The sequence below is a fragment of the Calypte anna genome, chromosome 2 (assembly GCF_003957555.1).
Source record: "Calypte anna isolate BGI_N300 chromosome 2, bCalAnn1_v1.p, whole genome shotgun sequence".
Classification (NCBI taxonomy): Eukaryota; Metazoa; Chordata; class Aves; order Apodiformes; family Trochilidae; genus Calypte; species Calypte anna.
In genome coordinates, this window is record NC_044245.1 from 105,020,546 (window position 1) to 105,042,168 (window position 21,623).

General features: G+C 37.8%; 1 protein-coding gene across 13 annotated transcripts in view; it reads right to left on the reverse strand.

Moving 5' to 3' along the window:
- Nucleotides 1–21,623, reverse strand: part of ZNF521 (zinc finger protein 521) — a 233,071-nt gene that overhangs the window by 95,739 nt on the left and 115,709 nt on the right. The window lies entirely within an intron of this gene.

Below are 21,623 nucleotides of genomic sequence, written 5' to 3' on the forward strand. Positions count from 1 at the left end.
GGTATGAATTTGTAGTTTTACTTCCCTTTGTTATCTTAAAAGTGGACATATTGAAATAAGAATTGCATAACACTTTTAATTTATCTGTTCTCTCCTTCCTTTCATACCTTCAACAATAATTACATTTTTCTTGTTCTTTATTTTGAAATAAACATGTGCTGCACCTGTACTTCATGTACAGCTTTTGCAGACTTGTAGTGTTTTCAGTGGCTTTGGAAAGAGAAGAGTGGCATGCTCCCACTGTTTGCTGGCTCCATGTCTCCTTTTTATGCCATTCCCCCCCCCCCCCCATCCTTTCTTCTTTCATGTAAATAATTTTTAACCATTCTTTCCTATTTCTCACTGATCTGAAATACCAACCTCTACCATCCACAGGTTTAGAATGCTATAGATTTCTGCTGCTCGAGTATGTGAAGAAGCCTTTGAGATAACCACATCAACTTAAATAGCTAACAAAGCAAGCCAAGCTAATTAAAACACAGTGAATTAGAGTATAGCTACATGAGTAAAAGATACTCAGGAAAAAAACACAGAGCTGCCCACTAATACAGCTAAAAGAGCACCAGAGTCTTGCTACTTAATTGCACAGGCTACTGGCAAGCAGGTTTTAGCTACAACAGATGACTCCCCTTTAGCATCCAAGTCCTATGCAGAGTATTATAAATCAGACTTTATTCATTACGATGAGCTGCTAAAAATTACTTCAGAATCTACAGTTAGTGTTAAACAATATTTGTTTAAAAAAGATTTGAGAGAAATCTTGTTAAAAATTCTGAATGGTGTTGGAATTTTGAGCGAACGAGCTTGCCATTCTAAACCATTTGATTAAATTTAACCATAGGAAACTCTTCCAAGACCTAATGAAGCAGCAATTACATCTGAAGAGGGAGCCAAGCCAAGAATTCTACCATTCCAATAGCTCTCCTTTGAATATCATGCTACAGTATCTAATCTGCTCAGTTTTGAGTCTACACATACAAGCTTTTGGATTTGTATAAAATAAACCATATGGACAAACATGGTAATTCTTTCATATATATGTATATATATATGTATGAAGCATATATACATATATATATCATATTGTTTAAAAACATGGAGATAGCGTTTAAGATTTTAAATGTTCCAACAAAACTCTGTGCATGAAATAGAATGCAGATGAATTTAAAAATTATGCAAGTGTTTTCTGGGTCTGACTGAAAAGCAGATGCTGCCTCCACACTTACTCCTCTTCTTTTACAGTACTGTAAGAAGAATTTTGACAAAGAGATAGAAAACTGAGGGCAAGAAATTAAATAAGTACAGAGTCAACGTTAACATTTTTTTTAAACAAATGTTGGACCTAATCCTAATTTCACTTGCTTTATCATAAGCATTTGCTCACACTTCATCATCGTCATCACCTACTGGGTGACTCCCCAAAGGCAGTCTGGCTGTGTTGGTGCAAGCAGAATAAGAATCAATCCCATCACTTTCCCTCTTGATGAAAAGGAGGAACTGTTAAATATGGATAATGGTTTCATTTGTCATTTCTTCAGCAAATGCAGATTGTTTGGCCTTTTCAGTAACATTATTGCATTGCACAAAGATGACCCTTTTTGTGATTTAAGATGTAGCCAGAGCAATCCAAGTACCGCCAAATCGATGGAGGCAATCTTGCTCTATTTCCAGTTTTCCCACATTTTTTATTACACGTAATAGAACATTTTAGCATAATAACTCAGAGGTCTTGAGGTATGGAAGATGGAGAAATAATGTTGAAAAACAATTTTTCACAATTGGCTTTCACCACATCAAGTGCAAATGTGAACTTAAACACGAAAATACAATTTGCTCCTTCCAAAGTCTACATCTTTATCTCTTGAGAAGAACACACATCCATTTCCAGTGCCTCAAGGTAAAGTCTAAGGCATCTATCACAAGAAAAGTAAGTATCTGCAGGATTTGGAAGCAATCTTTTCATAATGTTTCTTTGGAAGGGAAGCAGGGTTACTCAAAATTCATAGACATTATTAAGTTTACATCTACACAGCAGATATGCTACCATATTATTTCCCATCAACAGTGTTCTCACCTGCTGAGAATCCCTCTTTGGTTCAAGACAGCTATTCATTATGAGGCATTAGTACTCTACTGCACAAACCAAAGTTATGCCCTATCAGTGAACTGGGCAAACCCATAATACCCTCACTCAGCTCACGAAGACTGTGTTTACCTATCTGTCGAGCCCTTCATTTTGGTGATTTAATAGGCAAGCAATTTCTTACTTCAGCAGATTTGTTCTATATAATCAAGTCAGGTATTTTCTGAACAAATGTGTGGGTGTTTAAAAGACTTGCAGGCTCCCCAGGGTTCTGCCGTATCAGTGGAGTATGCACTGACAGCAGGGACCCTTCATGACAAAGAAAAGCTGATCAGCTCCAAGCTTTCCTATTGATGAATTCAGATCTTCACCTGGTCTAAACTAAGCCTGTGGGTTTTGTTTTTCTTCTTAGACTTACTTGAGGTCTGCAGAAAATTATGAAATAGATTTTTCTAGTCCTCCCAGGACTAAGGCCAGGTTCACAACCTGACCTCAGAAACAAAGCAGTCCATGAAAGTCAGTCTTTTCTGCCTAACAGAAAGAAAACTACAGCATGCAACATAAGGCAATTTTAATAGTGAGAAATGACAAGCAATGTAGCAGTATTGTGGAGAAGAAATAATAAAATCTGGCCATATTAAAAATTCCAGCAACAACAGCACTGATCAACACAATTTTGGCTATGCTACAGTCTTCATTACCAAGGGTGGAAGCAAAGACTGCTTAGTTGGAAGAAAGATTTCAATTGCAAGTCAGCAGAGGAGAAAGTTTTTATTGTAGGGCATTATTTATTTTTACATAATCTGGTAATTTTATTCTGTAGCCATTTTAGCATATAGTTGAGTGCTGTAATGTACAGCCACATATAGGGTCTCACTACAAGAGGTTCTAATGAAAATACAAAATAACCCTTACAGGACTGAATCTACTCTCAGCAACATTAATGAAAATCAGCTCAGTCAGCTGGGGATATTGATGTTAAACTCAAGTGAGAAAAGAGTTGTCCTCTGATGCTGTGAACACACTAAGTATATTTTAGAAAAGTGAAGGCTGTTAAACCCTGGGTTCACCAGCTTGGAAGACAACAGAAATGTAAAAATGATAAACCCTATTTTTCATGGTAAAATAGCATTAAGGAACCAAAATATGGTTCCAGGATGCGTAAATACTCAAAAGAAAGTTGCTACCAAAAGCATCAACTGTGTAACACAAATAAGAAATCAGATTCTTATCAAAGACCATAATTGGACTGGCTTCCTGAGCCCAATGATATGAATGACAGTGGTGTATTGCTGACAGAATATGGACCCTGAAATGTCTATGACCTTGATGTGCAGTATTTATGTCTACACCTTTAGCCTCTTGCACATAATGAGATGCAATCTTTTAGCTTTATGCACTTCACCAGGCATTCAATTAGAAAAAGCAAATTTTTGGGGTAAGAATGCTAAGCTATTTAGACAGAAGGTAGTGAATCAAAAATTGCAAAACTTCAGCTTTCAAAAATAGCCTAAGTGACCTCTTACAATACTCTGACCACTCCATCACAAGCAGGAGGCAACCCCTGTGAAGAGCGAATTCTGGCAAAGTTCTCTCTTCACAGATGATGCACAGCTTAAGCTATAATGAGTTTTTGGGTTACAAATGCTGAACGCATTAATATTCCTTGATGATAATTATCACAGTATAAGCACCTTTCCCAATGTGAGTAGCATAAAGCAACTGAAGCAGCATTTTTACTACATTTGAAACAAGCTGGAAAATGGGATTTTCTACTCTCATAACCTGAGGTCAACATACATCAAGCTATGCATATTAAATACATCTATCCTATATAACTATAAAGACCTTTCCATATATTCACACAAATTAATGCAATTAACATGCTATTTTTTAAATACTTACACAAATATGCCATAAATATGAGCAAGTGAAATAAATCTAACATTTTAAATAGGACCCAAATAATTTATAGCCATGTTACATTACTATGCCTTTGAAAGAGAGTTATTTTTCTGCAATATTTAAAAAAAAAAAAAAAAAGCAGAAGGTATTAGCTACTGGTATAAATTGGAAATTAAATATGTATATATATATATATTCACACAAACTGAAAATAAAATTTGCAGGAAAACACTACCTTACACCTTCAGGGGTCAAATTAACACTATGTGGGGTTTATACCCACCACAAATAGCCTTCCCCTTTTTAAGAACACCTGAAAATATAGCTCTTCAGTGGGCTGAAATTCTTGCACACAGCTAACAGACTAAGTAATGAGTAGGAGGACTGAAGATATCTCCAGGAAACAGGAGCCTCAAGCCAGGCAGCTGAGCACCTGCAAAGCTATTCCTTACCTGCTGCTACAGCCGTGGGACTGCAGAACCCCTGTGCTGCTTCTGCATGGGGCAGGAACGTAATCATCTGGGCACCAGCAGCAAACCTACTGATTTAATAACCAGAAAGCCTCACCCAAACTTTATAGCCTACTCTGAAACATGAAGAGGGGAAAAACGCCAGGCATAGCAACTAAAATGGGCAAGCCATCCCCCCAAAAAAGAGAATACACACTGCACCACATATCAGACCTGAATTCTTTCTGAAGATGACATGAGGTTCACTTCCTTAAGCAGTATAAATGGGTCTGGCTGTATTTTAAGTGCAAGACATTTAATTATTATACAAGTACTTACTGAGGATTAATTAGCATACAACAAGGATCTGAAACATGCAGACGTTTGTCAAAGAAGACGGGGTTTCTAATGATTTATTATTGTTTGATTAACAGCATCATGCAGCAACTATGTTATTAAATCTCTGTTTTGCATACTACAAAATCTAAAAGCCTTACCTAGTGATGTACTATCTTAGTCTCAGAAGAGGGTACAACTTGATCTTTGTTTCTCTCTCACCCCCAAATCAGAAAATGTTCCTTGTTACAAATGTTGTACGGGTAAGGAGCCTTTAAAATATCACACTGCGAATTGCAGGGTTTTTATTAAATTCTATAATTCTGTTTTAATATTCTGTGCAAATAAACACACTGCAGCTTTCTTCTGACAAAATGGGAGTCAGTTTGAACCCTTAATCTGAAAAATGGGAATCAATTCTGGTGTTTGTGGGTGTGAAATCTGCTGAATGTATTTATGCTGTGTTGTCCTGCACTTCCTTTAGGAAATATGTCATGTTACAACCATTTCAAGAACTAAAGCATAATTTTTACTTATGTGCTGCAAAATGTCTCAAAATCCCATCTGAATGTATGGCAAGGTTTTGAGGCAACCTTTACTAAATATTTAACAGCACTATTGGCTTATTAAATACTGTAATGTGAAAGCCATGAAAGGATGATATAAAGCACATGACATTTTTTTTTCACTTAACGTTGGTACTCACTTTGAACACTGTACAAGCCCATTCATCAGAAGAACTGATGCATTCTAAGAAGTATTCCTGCTTATCAGACAAATGTAGCAATGGCATCTTGCTATTATAAAAATTATTAAATACCTCCTTGGTTAACTGTATAAGATATGTTTCTCTGCAGCTAGAATCCTGTGTCTATGTTCCCTGCTAAAACATCTGAAAAGATGATTTCTGAAAATGAAAAGTGATGTAGTGCCAGGCTGGCAAAAAATATATTTCTTGTATGAAATGCAAACCTAGGGGGGGAAAAATAAGTACAAAACATGCAGCTTCAGTTTATCATACATTGAAACTGCATGGCTGACCATTTTAAAGGAAGAAAACTGAACATGTTTCTCTGGACATGACAATACAGCTAGTTAATAGAGTGGCAATCATGTTAAAAATACAGATATAAGACTGAAAATATTCTATAAATAAATACTTCCATTAAAAGTAATCAGAGTCACTTGGTTCATTTCAACAGATGTTTTTCAGTGGTAACCACAATGAGATATATTAATATAAGCTAAGAAAAAAATCTCTTGGCATGGAATTGCCCGCAGATTGTGCATTTGTTCTGTAAACATTGTAACAATGATTATCTGTCCTTCCAGCTCTCAGTGGAGACTTCCTCTTTTGCAAATGTCTTGTGGTGACTTACTAAATTCAGGCTATTTCAATTAGTATTACTTCACATTAAAAATTAATTGTATTAAAGAGTGGATTAAGGTTTAAATTTCAACTCTACAGTGTGTGTGCTAGAAATGACAGCCAAAAAAATCAATGCTCTCTGGCCCATAACCGGAAGTTTGTACAACCAAATTGCATGGAACTGGCATCAGTTTTAGGAATTGATAGTTCAATCCAAGGTGTGTCAGCTCTAATTCCTGATTGAAATGGGAATGCTACACAGCCACAGTATTAAGCTGAAGGAGAAACTGAAAAAAAAAAAAAAAAAGCAGTTTCCTTGCAATGAAAAAAAGAAAAAAATGTGTCATTTTCATAAAGATGGAAAAAATCCAAATTACATCTAAAAATTCATGTTTGGTATCACTGAGGGAAAAAAAATGTTTTAATGGGATGATGACTTCATTACTGAAGATAGATACTTTTTTCTGCATTTAGAACGTTGTTAAAATACCACCCGGAATTGCAATTTAGGCCCCAGTCTCACAAACACTTAAGAACATATATAGCCTTGTATAAAAGGAAGCTTGTGGCATCTATTCATGTGAATAAAATCATACGCATATTTACACAGTTTCAAGATCAGACCTTTTCATTGTGATTCCTAATGTACTGTGGTGCCAAGCAAGCTGATTTAGAACTTTTGTTGTGTGCAACAGATGAAGATGCAGGAGCACAAGTGACCCTGGGGACCCTGTAACACTTCACTTTGGGACACTTCTCTTGGTGGAAACAATCCCAGCAGGGACAGAACCAGAGAGAGAATGAGGCTGCTAGAGCTGCAAGCTGACACACCTGGGAGCCCTGATGCTGTGCAAGTCATGCAATGGAGCTGGACTTTCTACTTCCACCCCTTAGGAGAGCTGCAGAGGGGATGCTGAGTCCCCAGGGTACAGTGAGAGCAATGACAAGAGCATTGCTATCAAAAATAACAAAAGTGTAAGTGATCAGGCTGCAGTTATGAGGGTATTTGGGAATGGGCAACAGTTCTTTCTACCTCCAGTAAATATGTCTAACTATGGTCTCCTGTGCTGCTTTGCTCTTGTAGAATACAGGACAATTTCTTGGCTCCTCTCTATATGAAACCAACAATTATTTTCCACCTTACCATCTGAAAAATCAGTTAAAACTTGCCTTGTGGCTGAAGGCTACCTTGCTGAAGCTTATATTTGACCATTGCCACCCTAAACTGGAAAGACTTTTGAGAAGAAAATGCCTTTATTAAAAATATTTGTATCTTTACAACAGTAATATTTTTGTTACTTGGTGAAGCTGAATTTTGTAGAAAGTTCCTTAAGATCATGACACTGAATGATAAATCGACACCACTGCTATAATTCTTCCTCTGAATGTGAACACAGCACCAAAAGGAAAGGAAACAGCTCAAGCAAGATCCTTTTTGCACTGTTCTGTATTGTAAAATGTATGGGGAATAGCAAGAAGGGAAAAAGCATGTTCCACTTGTTATAAATCTAGTATTGTTCGTGTCTGAAAATGGTTAGCAAGAAATGCCTGTCACTTCTATCAGCAACAAACTAATTTTTTTAAGAGCAAATGATGAAGAACACTGCAAGTCTAGTGAACAGATCAAGCTGGCATCACTCAAGTATTGCAAAGCCACCCAGGATACCAAAGCCTGGAACTGAACAGTCATTGACGTGTACCTAAGAGACAAGTTGATGTCCAAAATGTTTTTAAAGATCCCCTGTGCTGTGTGGATGTCCAACAGCAAGTTTGGCATCAAGAGAGTAAAGAAGATGGGTTGTAATAACAACAATAAAAAAATAATCTGGTGCAAATGGACCCCAAGGTGTAGTAGTCATCCCCATGCAACAATCACCCTTCAAGCAATTTACTGATGTTGCTTCATTACAATACAGCTTACAAAGGGGGCAATATTAAGGCACACTATTTAAAGCTACAAGATCTGTGGTGCCAGCTCTAGCTGGTACTGAACCAGGACTACAGATTAAAAAGAAGGTAATTTCAGCAGACAATATGGAAAAAATGAAAACTCTCCTGAAGGTGCACAAGTGTGTCATTTTTACAAGACTTAGCTGAACACCACAATAAGCGATTGAAGCTAAAGACTGCCAATGTATTTTACAATGTGAACCCATAGATATGTTAAAAAAGCACAGCAATAACTGGTTGCAAATAACGATAGCCAAGGAGGACAAAGAAATTCAACTGGTTCAGGCAAAGGATAAAATAAATGTTTTCATATCATAGCAGAATACAAAGAAAATGAGGAGGAGATTTGTGCAGGCTACAGGACCCAGAGAGTAGGTGGACCATGAAGCAGCTTCCAGAATCACAGTGACAAAGGACAAATTCTGAAGAGGAATAAGCCAACATTATTGGTTCATTAAATCATCACAATTTCTGTTAACCCTCTTCCTGTTAACTGGTTCTGACTGGGGAAGAAATTAAAGACAATTTTTGCTGTGTGGAGAAGGTGATGTCAAGAATAGAAATCAGCTGGACTGCATCTGTGAGAACTGATGATACAGTAAAAGAGAAAGAAAGATTTTTTTAAGCTAGCCACTGAAATAGATAGGAAATATGAACCAAATTTGGAACCTTAAGGCAAGCAGCAGAATTTTCCATTAGCCAAGAGACAATAAAAAACACAAATAATTCAATAGCTTGTTATTTACAGCATTACAGAACTTTTCCTTTTTAACATACATTAACTAGTTAATCTTGAAAAACCTCTGTGGGTAAGTACTGTCTCCATTTCACATTTAAACAGCTTGTTCTAGGCTAGTGAAGAAGTCACTCAGAATGCTGGAACCACAAATTTGCACCCATCTGACTTTTGTTTCCCACATTCTGAAACAAAACTTGTCTTTGTAGCCTGTCAAACACAGAACTGAAAACAAGACTTAGAAAAAAGGAGTTCCCCCTCCAAACAAAGTTTTGGAAAGGTGAACACCATAAAGCTAAAGGAGAGAGAGAGAGACTGTGTAATGCCTTGAAAAACTTAACTGCTTAACTTGGGAGATAATGGTGTAGCACAATTCAGAATCAAAGAGCCTTCCAAATCTGCTTTTTAAGGAGAGGAGTGGGAATGATACATTTAAGAAAAAAAGGGCAGCTCAAGTGTGTTGAGAATTCTTCTCTTGTCAGAGAACTTCTACCAAAGCTTTAGGTTGAAGGAGACAAAGAAGATTACCAGCCCACAAAAGGCTGGCCTGGAGGACTCATGGTTAGGGCTTTAAGAGATGCACATGCAGCACAAACACGACAGTTGATGTAAAATATGATAACCGAGGTGACGTATCATAGAAATTAGAGTCCTATTTTCTGTCACCTAATTTACTCCCATGCACCATCATGTAGAATTCCTGGTGGTACAATTCTGGGCTGTGCTGCTAGGTGCATGTCATCACTGGTGCAAATGCAGCATTAGGTAGAAGCAGAGAACTTTTCCATTAGTAAAAAGTACCCCTAAGATTACGCTTTCCAGGCTAGCTCTCTGCCCAAGCCCATTTATTTCATTTTTCATTTATTTAATTTTATTTTCAAATTTGTTTAATTTTAGCCTTCTTTTTTTTTAAAGCTTATATGCATTTTAATAATAATAAAAAAAAAAAGGTTAAGTATACCGTCCCTGCTAAGCCTGACTTGAAGACTAACAGCACACAAGGAGCAATGTGGGTTAAAAGTTCAAATTTGGCAGGGAAATGTCACTCAGCTGAATTGAAGAGTATTTAACTGTTCTGGTGAAAATTGGTTTTGATTTGATCATGTTATGACAGTTTGCAAATCACACTTTGCACTAAGTAGTATTTGGGTTAGGCTTTTTAACCAAACTTTGAAACAAATGGAAGGCTGTGTTGCCTCTGAATGTCTAATGGAAGGAGGCAGTAAATATCAACAACTCCCTAGTTGTTTTATGAATTACATAGTGCTCTGCAGGAATCCTATCTGGGGGACCTGAGGGGGGAGATTTTTTTGCACAGTTATCTAATGTCTTGGCACTCGCATAGGTGTGCAGTGAAAAGCAATGAAGCCAGAAACACAGTGGGTTCATTGTGAGGTTTGCCTGCAAGAGGGCTGGAAGAGGGTTGGGTGCCTGGCCAAACAGCTAGATATTAGGAATACACCACTAAGGTCCCGAGGTACAAAACTCTCATAAAGTGATGTGTGAGAGAAAATTCAGATTGTATGGCCAGGCAGTGGAAAAAGAAAAGCAAAACAGGACGTTACAGGCATATTCTTAGCTCTGGCCACCGTACATGTGTTTTATGATTGCTTTTGATTATACAAATATACTGCTCCTTTGATCATTCAGTCTAATCCTAACATAAGAGTCATACCTTTCAGTATAAATGTGGAGAAGGAGGCAGTGTTTTGAAGGTAAGCTTTGTCCAACACACTATGAATAGCATATTCTGTGAAGTCTCTTGGATAAGTACCACATATATCGGATTATATTCATGTAATAAAAAATAATGTGCTGTGTGGCTTTGCACCTTTGAGCAGGTCTCCTTCACTCTGACCACTGCTTCATTTCCTCTGGGGCTTCTCCTAATGCCCTGAATTGCACAGCATATTCAAACAGCAGCTTAGTTAAGAAAAATAAATCTGCCAAAAGGAATGTTTCTTCTTCCTTTCTCCTTATATATTGGTTTTACCTTTATAATGATGTTATTTTAAGGCCACATGCCAGAATTACTCAGTTTTGCCCCTCTGATATGTTGGTCCCATGGTTTTACTGGCTTGTTTCACTAAGAGGGTGGATAATAATTTTTCATGGGCAAGAATCCTGAGATGGAACTTTAAGGACTTGACATGTTTGTGAATGGAAAATTTTAATTTGGTAATAATATTTACATTTCACATTTATCAATTAGATTATTTTTTTATTATTATTTTGCAGATATTTATGTCTGGTTTACTGGTTACTAAGGCAGCTGTCTTACAAGCTGAAGGACATGATAGATAGGTCATTCATCTTACATATACAGATAGACACCTACGTATACAAGAAGAGGGTGCATTCAATCACAAAACAGCTTTTATTTAAATACCACCATTTCACTTTACTATTGATTTTCCATTGGCTTCACTTGAAGCAGCTCTGTAGCTTGAAGTAGCTCTACATGTGAAAAATGGTATGCAAAAGTATCTTCTGCCCATACATCGCCTATAAGGCATTCAAAAATAAGTATTTTTACCTAAATATAATGTTAAGCTCCCATAAAGGCTGAGTTGAAAGGACTACTTACTGAAAGCATGGTGGTAGCTCGACCACTATGCTGAGGAGACAGAAGGAGTTACTTCCCTCAGTAAGGATCATTGAGTGTGTCACTGGTTAATCCCTCTTCTATGCTCCTCATTAGCATTACCCTCAAGTTTCTGGTTATCATATCCGAAATATTAAGACATAATAAGTACGAAGGTGCAGATAATTGGATATTAACCAGAACATACTTGACTGGGCAGGAGGTAGGGCTTTGCTTAAACTAATCCTGAAATGTATTAATCACCAATTAATGAATGGGTTTCAAATTCATTTTCTATTATAGAACACCTCTGAGTATCTAAGCTTTTTCTAATAAAATGAGTTGGAATAACAGGATAGTAATAAGAAACACTCCAATTTGAGGCTGGTTTGAATTAATTCCCCGTAGCTTGTTGTTAAGTTCATCAAAAACAATAATCCTGGTATGACTGACTTCATATAACTATATAATATATATTGTATTTTATATGTATTACAGCACTTACAGGCTCTATTTATAAGTGCAAATGTCCATAAAAAGGCTAAACTGAGAAGAGAGCTAGTTCACTGGGAACTTCTAGAGAACTAACTGTATTTATTAAGAGCAAATATAGTGCTTTCTTTAAGACAAGTTGCACAAAACTTGCATCCATTCCAGATGGACACTGCTAATTAATTATTTTCAGTGTGAAGATGGGTACAAATGTGTGTCAGCTTCTGAAAAAAACCTTGACAAATACCTCTTCTTTCCAGCCTGGACCAAACTGTGGTCCACACCAGTCCGTTCTGATGATTTGGGCTCTTGGAGTGTGGAAGAAGAATGGCAGGAGAGTAAATACACAGTGATTATGAAATCTGGCTAAGAAGCCTTGCAGGGCTAGGAAAAGGGTGAGGGATGGTGGTGTTTCACTCAGAAGCCCCAGCTTTGGACAACTGATGCTAACTTTGGACAATGCTTATTTTGCACTAAGCATGCACCCTTAACCAGCATTACTGACTAGCTTGACATGGTTGTACTTTTCTTAGCTAAAGAGCTGCACACAGCTATCTCTAAAGAATGGAAGTTTTTTGTTAACTGGGGGTATTTAACGTTGAAAAAGAGATGTAAAAACCAGAAACAAAATCTTGAAAAAAAACCATATATTTGCATGTCCAGGACAATCTTTAAATGGATTTTAGTATTTTTACTATTTGAAATGGGCGCCGACTTCAGCACTAGGAAAAAACCACCAGAGATCCTGATTGTTACTAATGAAGAAAATTATAACAGACATGGTTGAGGTACTATTATTCCCCTTTCTCTCTTCTTGTTGTCCTCAGTGTTATTTACATTGATGTGAATTGCAAGTAAACCAATATTATCCATCTCTCTGTTTTTCCCCTTAATTTGTTGACTTTAATTTTAGTAAGTCTTAAATAAGCGCTTACTGAAGATGAAGTAAGATATGCAAGCAAGTAGTCCTTTTATCAACAATTTTGCCACAGAAATACACAAACATTTCAATGGCTCTTCATTAGCAAACAAATCAACAAGTGATATTTTAATGCATGACTTTATTCCATCTCTGTGGGGACCATAGTTGAGAGTGTGATGTACAGTACAGAGAAAGGAATCATCAGCCACAATGTCCCAGGGCTCTATCCATTGAGGACTTCTCAGCCTCTGCTTAAAGAGTGCATTTAATTGACTGATAGACAGTAGCTTCTTTGTTCACAGAAGACAGCGAAGTAATGGCAGCTTGAAAATCGTACCATCTACAGGATCTCCTGAGACTAGTAACAGGGGGATATGTGTCAGGAATAAATAAATAATCTAATTATTAAGCCACTTCCTGTCAAGTTAACTCCAATTTGTTGGCTTTTGAAGGCAACAAAACGAGGCATTTTTCCTCATTATGCTTCTCTTTTTATACCACTGGTAATCACAGGCGGATTAAAGGGTGCCTGATTGGTTTTTTTGTCAAGGAACTGAGAAGCAGCCAACAGTACAGAAAAACAGAGTTGGGGTTAGAAGAAATTTCATGCTTGTCTCCTTTCCAGCTCCCTAACAGCCCACACTGCTGCCCCATACAGTGCTGCCAGCTGTACAGCAAATGTGTACCCCTCCAACGGCGGCCTACCAGGCCACAGGCTCCATCCTGAGAGCTGTGAGATACCTTTGCAATCTTGGCAGGTAGCTACTGCTGTCATAGGCATAATTCTAAAGGTGACCTACGAAACCCCGTCAGCTCACCAAATGCAACAATATGAGCAGCTGAAGTTCGACACCCACTCTCCATATTGGCTTCTTTTGTTTCCCTTCCCGTGCTTACATCGCGGGGAGAAACCTCGGGACGTGCTCCGTCTGAGAATCGGAGGCTTCTCCGCTGCGAACGGGGACAATTTAGGAAAGGGATGCTGAGGCTGCCCTCTGTGCTGACAGCTACACACAGCCCGGAGGAATGTGCTAAGGCTACTGATAGAGCCTGCGATACAAATGGTCAGCAACAAAGAACAAAAGGGAAGGCTGACACCATGTCATTAATTCCGCCCGTGGTGCCTAAGTATTAACATGCAGGGTATATCACTGCAGCAGCTCAGAGGACACTCTTACAGCAGGTAGAGGGAAAAGCACAACTTTCATTCTGGCTGGTGTTACCTTTTGGTAGCATTTCCTTCACTGGGGGCTATTCAGACCATAGGTATTTCTGCCGGACAAATCTCAACATTATGTGTGCTTTGCCTCCTTTCTTTACCAAATGAACCGCGGTCTGAGCTGTGGATGTTTTTCTGATGCTTCTATTAGTATCATTATTACTATTCACAATATTATTTAATAACAAGCCATTTCCACTGAATTTCATTAGAATGCTCTGAGTCTGAGGTGCCCTATGCCCCAGTAAAGGATTCATAGATAGTCGCAGACTGCATCCCCACTTAACCATTTTGTGATTTTAAAAGCCTGGATAGTCCTTCCCGAAAGCCATCTCAAAACCCAAGCCGCTATTCCTGCTTCCAGCCCCTGCCATGAAGTGCTAGCTCCCAGCAGAGCAGCTCGGGAGGTGGAAGAGGGCAGCTTGGGGCAGGGGTGGCAAGGTGCCTGTACCCCAATAAGAGAAACCCATCACCCGAAGCCCGGTGAACGGCACTGCTCCGGCACGTTTCCAGCCGCCTTTGCCATTTCCGAATACATCTTGAATTTTTTGTTAAATTGCGCAGATAATTAAAGCCTCTTCATATTTACAGTCTGCTTCATTGGTACCATGAATTCTGTTTTCAGTTACTGTCTGCAAATTCCCCCTCTGCACAATTTCATACTAAGCAATAACACTTCATTTTACATAAGTTTTATCTGATGTCCCCATACAGAGCTGCCAGCTGTACAGCAAATGTGCAGCTCTCAAACTGAGGCCTACTAGGCCACAGGCTCCATCCTGAGATCTGTAAGGCACCTTGCTGTCATTGGCAAGCGTTCCCTGCTATCGCTGCTACCATCGCTCCACACTACACACAACTTAAAATCATCTGATTATTAGAATTTGTGGTCCACACTCCATTTTATCCTTTATTTAATCTATCCCCAGATCACACATTTGTTTAAATGTTTTGGCTGGTTTACAAATCATGCAGCCATCTGCACAGTAGGTGTGACACCATTTTTTAGACAAAAGTTGCATTACAAAACAACAAAGATAAAGTCATTTGAAATGCTTTGGTGTTTGTTATTCTGCCTGGCTTGCTTGGACCAACTCTAAGAAATAAATAGAATTATCTGTGTAAATCGATGAACATCTATGAAAAACAACACCCAGCAGAACGCAGAGCTTGCTCCATTACCTACGTTAATATCATGACAGCTGAGGAGAGATGACCTGGCCCACTTCTCATCTCTCCTGTACAGATGGCTATTAAAGAGAAAGTATCCCTTTTGTATGGTCCATGCAGAAACCCTTTATGGGCTTTTCAAATAAGCCAGCATTGCCCACTGGAGAGTAGCTTCCTGTTAGTATTAAACAGCCCAGATTTCCTCTATTTTGTAACCCTGCTCCTCACAAAATAAACCTACGTTTTCTCAGATTTAACTCCAAATGCTGCTTTTCCTGGGTATTTCGATATCTTCTCCTTATTGTGCAGACAAGCTGACCAAGTTTCCTATAACTTTTAGACAACTTCTTGCCAGCTCAGCCTGAGATTCCCAGACATCCAAATGATTTTCTGATTCTGAGAGGGTATGATCCATCTCTTCACTAAAAAATAATGATTTCCATTTCTTACTACTGAGGAATCAGTGAAAGATGACCGACAAAAGGAAGACTCCACATTCTTCCTCTTTTTTGTGTGTAGATGTGTATTTTTGGATAATTTTTCTCCCAAACCTTGGGTAAGAGAGACTTCACAATGTCACTTTTACTGTACAGTGATATAACTGACATTCTGAAGACATATTACTTGAGGTCAACATGGAGCAACAAGTCTTAGCTTCTCAGCACATCTATTTGCATATGTGAAAAGAAAATCATGGTTTTTAATGACACCAGGCATTAGACAAATAACAGAATGTGTGAATGCCATATGCTGTTACAACAAGACTAAGATTTTCCTGTGCTCCAGAAAGTTGACTGAGGTATTTCCTTTGTCTTGACATCAGTGGTGTTGTCCTCATGTACCGTAATGGACACGGCACAAATGTGAGGCAAATGAGATGATTTATTTTTATAGGTTGATTATGCACGCAGTTAATACATGCATAATGCAAACATGCATATCCACACAACACACACACATATATACACATTACACACTTACATCACTGTCACTGAAAAAAATAAAAAATCATGAGTGGCACTGAAATGTGTGTTTACACCTTCTAAAGGCTACATACTACTTGTTATTGCAAAACACAGCTGTACAATTTATTTGCAGACAAATTAAAATGTTAGATCCCACTTTCCTCTTTTTAAAATACAATTGTTCCAACACAGTTTTGTTTTCTCTCAGTTTAGTGAAGCATTTGCTGGTAGGAACTAGAATTATTCTTGTCAATTGCAAGAGTTGCTTCATCCTGTTTTTCCATTTGCTTCCTAACTCTGGTTTTGGCATCTTTTTTTTTTCTTTCCTGTCATCTCCTCCTTCTGCTTACACACGCTACCTCACTCAATGCTACACAACATCCCCCCCTCAAAAACAAGCTCCCTCCCTCACAACAACAGACTTCACAAAACATGTTACATGATATCAAAAAGGTTTTTAAAAAAGAAGATTTTGTTTGCTTATCAGAAATGGCCCATATACAAACATTCAAAAAGTAGGGTTGCAAAAAGGTGCTGAATCCTGACCATCACACCCTTCCTCCCTGGCTTTTCAGAGGGGTAGTGGCTCTTGCCATGGCACTGGGGCTTGCTTTCTCCACCGACAAAAGTAGCAATAAGCTACAAAGATTGTTGCTGTTTCCCCCTTTTATCATTCTCTTTGTCAGCCTGATCAGTCCTCAATGGTAAATGTGCTGCTCTGTTGTGCACAGCCAGCGGCTCGCAATTTGCTCACTATGTTTCATGAGACAGTTGTTTGTGGCTGTTTGGAACACATTTACCTCTTTGGGGATTTATGCGCTAGTTGCAATGCCAACCTCCGTAGTGATAGAGATTTCTTTCAACTAAAATAGATAATTAGAAGCTGGTAATTATTGGTCAAGAATTATCAGAGTGAAAAAAATTAAGCTCTTCATAAATAGTTCTTGGCAATGTCATCTCTTTACATTATCTCATGCCTAACAGCACTTTACAGAGAGCACTTACAAATTTACACTACTGCTGTTGAGCCTCATAATTTTATATGGAGTAATTTCTTTTCTGAGTTAAACATCTCCAAACCCCCTCAGTTCTGATCCACTCCGTATGTGCATGTGTGCAAAATCCTAGGGAACTGTTCGGTCTGTTTACATTGAACTGCATCAGATAGTGCAGATGTAAAGGAACCAGTGGAAGAAAAAAGAATGTTTAGCTTGAACATTTAAAATAACAGGAAAGATAATAGGAGGAGCAGTGGAGTGCTGAAAACAGAACACAAACAATGTCAGTCTCTCTTGCTACCCCCTCAGGTCAAATGCCAACTGTAAACTCTGTGAGCAAAACAAAGGGATGCCAGAAAGCCTCCCACTTCTCCACAGACGCTCTACACCCTGAATCAGAATTTTCTCAAAGAGAGCTGCTAAAATACTAGGTATCCCACATAGGGGAAAAAGTAGAAGAAGGAAGGCTGCTGAAGAATTACCATGCTTGCCAGCACTTCCTAAACTCAGATGAAATGCACTTGGATTTACTTTTCCTTCTTTCCCACTTAAAAGCTGAGGAAGTTCTTAACCAACAGATTTCAATACACACAAGGACAAACATATTTTCATTTGGGAATCATTCCCATGCTTATCCAAACAAAAGTACATGCTTACATCTAGGTCCAGAATAATGCCTAAACAGAGAGCCTATTTTAAAAGGTCCACAGTTTGCCTCTCCTTCTGTCCACTGGCATCCCCTAGCCCTAGCTTGAATCAGTGTGTAGTTTAAGCAAAGACACAGGCGTTGCTTGAAGAAGCACAGTGTCTAGAAATGTGCAAACACATTTGGCAGACAGCACTTTCACTCACCTGACCTAAGAAAGGAATTCCACTTTGCCTCTTTGTCCTCATCATTCAATTAAAAAGGCTTATTGCCTCATCCCAGCACAAAGATATTGGGAAGACTTGATTAGAGAGAGAGGAACAGTTTTAAAATAGGAAGTTCAAGAAGTAATGAACGTGTGGTTACTAAGGAAAGCCATACCTATGACATCTTTTTAATATATAACTTGTATAATAATAAATGTAATATTGTTGTGAAAGATACTTAAGTTTACACTTCACTGGGTCATCTGCAGATTTTATTTTCCATTAGGTGACATAATCCCTATTGTTGAATTGATTGAAATGTATAATAAAATCTGTAAAACAACTACATACCCTCCTAACAGAGAAGAGTAAGAGGCTTTTCAAATACCTTTAATCCCTCTTCCCCTGCTAAATGTCTAGTTGAGATTATATTTGATTAGACAAAAACACACACATACACACAATCTAAAAATACCTACCCTCAGTGGAGCTATTTTAGCCAACAAAGTAATTCTGGTTGCCTTATTTAAAAGTCTATGTTTCACTGGGGTTTTATAAACATATCTTTGCCTCAGTGACCTTCCATAATGCAACTTCTCTCTGTCTATGTTAGCAACAAGAACTCAGTTTACAACCCTGTTTAACTTTTCCAGGCTCCCAAACTGCTAAAATGATGGTGAATAGCAACAGTTTCCCCCATCTGGCTAAGCATGTATCAGTGGTTCATGCCCATTTCTGTCTGTAGTTCAGCAGATGACTTTCCACCCTCTTGCTTGCCCTATGTCCCTTTTCTATTTTCCCTGAATTATGGTTATGGAATCCTTCAGGTAAGGAGACAGTATGTCCACAATAATCACAACACAAGTAATGCTAGTATTTTATAATAAGAGGAAATAACAGTTCCTGACGTTGTGTGGTGATATCAGTAAGGCATTTATTGCCCCTACATTCAGCCTAGGGATCATCACACTATTTGACTTGTAAACATGTGCCTTCCCTGATTACCGTCCCTCTTTCTTGCATTTAAAGTCCTTCTTTTTTCCCTCTCTTCCTGAAGCTTTCTCAGCTTCCCCTTCCCAGCGGAGCAAATGCACTACGTCTTGTTCTCTCAACCTCCTACTGGGAAAGCAGGGCAGGAAGACGTATTTTATCAGATAAATGTAAAAAGGGGAGGAACCAACATACTTAAGAAATGGTTTGGGTTTTTTTGTTTGGTAAATGTGCTGTGTCAACAGCTCAATATTCACTTAAGCATTTCCTCTATTATATTTTTCAATATACATATTGGCATGCAGACAGATATCTAAAGGTATATCTATGGGCTGTGTATTTTATATATTTACATGAATGAGTTTATGTGCATGTTCTCTGTATTACATATGAATAGCATACAGACACACATAAACTAAGGACAGTTTTAAATAGCTTGTTGTCATCCATTGAACCTTTCTCTCTAGATAGAATATGGTCTAGGAAAAAGGCCTGTGAACAATGATATAAATTAAAGGGGAGGAGGAAGAGTGAAATTAGAAAGATAGCCAAGAAAAAATCCAATTAGTGGTGAGAAGGCTAACAGAATTGGAGATCAGAAATTATATTTTCTTGAGCTTTGATTCTGAGGTCACTTTCAAAATTCTCCAGAATGCAGACATTCCTTTCACTCCACCCCAACACAAAACACCCTTGCATTTCCTTAATCGAGGCAACATCATTAGGAGCTGCACTGTTGAGTCTGGCAGTGCAGATAAGAATCTTCCCACTGAACACAGATTACCACAAGCATGACCAGCAAATCTCCCTGCATGTTTTGCAAGCTCCTTCTTCATTTTACTAGGAAGAGTTTATATTAAGCACGTTTAAATCTGTGTCACTATGGTTATGTCATGAAGCAATATCACGCATGATTTCAGACAACACAGACAAAACAATTAAGTATCTTTTAAAGATTCTCTTTCTCATTCAACCTCATCCAGCGCTTAGAAATAAAATATAGGCAGTTAACAGCTCAGTTTAAGAAAACCTCAGTCTTTTCAGATCTGCAGGCTGAAGCTATATGACTGGATTTGTCCTGCTTTATTGACTCTCTCCTCCTTTCTCTCCTCCCATTCTTACCCCTTACTAAAATTCATCCTGAAAACAGAGAAAAAAAGATTTCCTACCCTGGGCTCCTACTCCGAAAATGTGAAGCACTTGGGAAGTGGGTGGCAAGTAAATAAACTACTCTGTCATTCCAGCATTCTTACCCACAGTGTCCATATTCCCTGTCACATTTCAGTGTCACTATATGCTACAATTACAAACATGTCAAACACTGGATTCAAAGAAAACAACAGAAATGGTGAGTTCTGTGGTGGGTAATAACCTAGTTTTAAGTTCCATGTTACTGACCCAGACTGAATACTGTTAAGCAACACAAATTATCTCTTCCCCAAAGACACAAAATATCAAAACTAAGGCTTAATCCAACAGGCAAATTGATTTGTTCTTTTAAAAACCCCTCTTTGTGTTTATCCATTTTTATGAAAATTATATAAAATATTCATAGTCTATATATATTTAAACTTATTAATAAAGTACCTAGAAAAATGGACCATTGGATTTTGTCAGGTAGCTTTCTTTTACAGTGCAGCCAGATTGCTAGTGCTTGTGGAAGAAAGCTGCATGTTATGTGAAAGAAAAAAAAATGAGCATAAAGCTAAGTATTTTTAAGTTATAAAATGAAAAAACCCAACAACAACAAAACAATAACAGCCAATTATCTTCTGTTGGATATGTAATTACTGGCTTCTAAGCCATATCCCTTGGTCTGTGCTTTGCATGCTTTTCTACTATCATAGCAAGAAAAACAGCGTAAAGGAAGAAGGAGTGTAAAATCAATGGTATTCATCTCCGTCTTGAAATGTGAAATTTGGAAAAGAGGCTAAAAACACAGTGAGACAACTCTGGCAATGTTATCTTATTAGCTGGCAAATAATGTGCTTGATAAATTTAATTGGCTGATAGAACTATTAGTGCTATTACTGAGAGGTTACCAAATTGAAAACATTATGGGACATCCTAGGGGAATAAGCAAATAATAAGAAAATATGAATATCAAAGAAAAAGCAGCTTTTGTTATATTCCAATTTACAACTGCAGCAGCCTTGTAAACATCAAGCCAGATTTGGATTCAGGAAGACTTTTTAAAATGCTTTAAAGAAAGCATTACTGAATACTACAGTTCCTTAATATTTCAAATAAATGGTAATATTAAATTGTCTACAGACACAGTCAAAATATTTTTTCTATACTACTCAAACACAACAAAAAATACTATTTTATAGACATCTGAATTATTTATGTTTCCTAATGATAAAAACTAGCCAGTTTTGATTTTGGTACCAACGCACTTGAGAAGTACACAGTAGTGTCATTACCATAATAACTTCTGAAATTAAAACCTGTCTAAAACTCTACGGAAAGCTAACATCCAGTTCATTAACCATTCCTGTTAGTTTGTTTTCAATAATGCAAAAATGATTAGGAGTTTAATTTGCTAATCACCTGTGTTTTGACTGGCAGTGGATATATAATTCTCTGCAGAAGTCTAAACT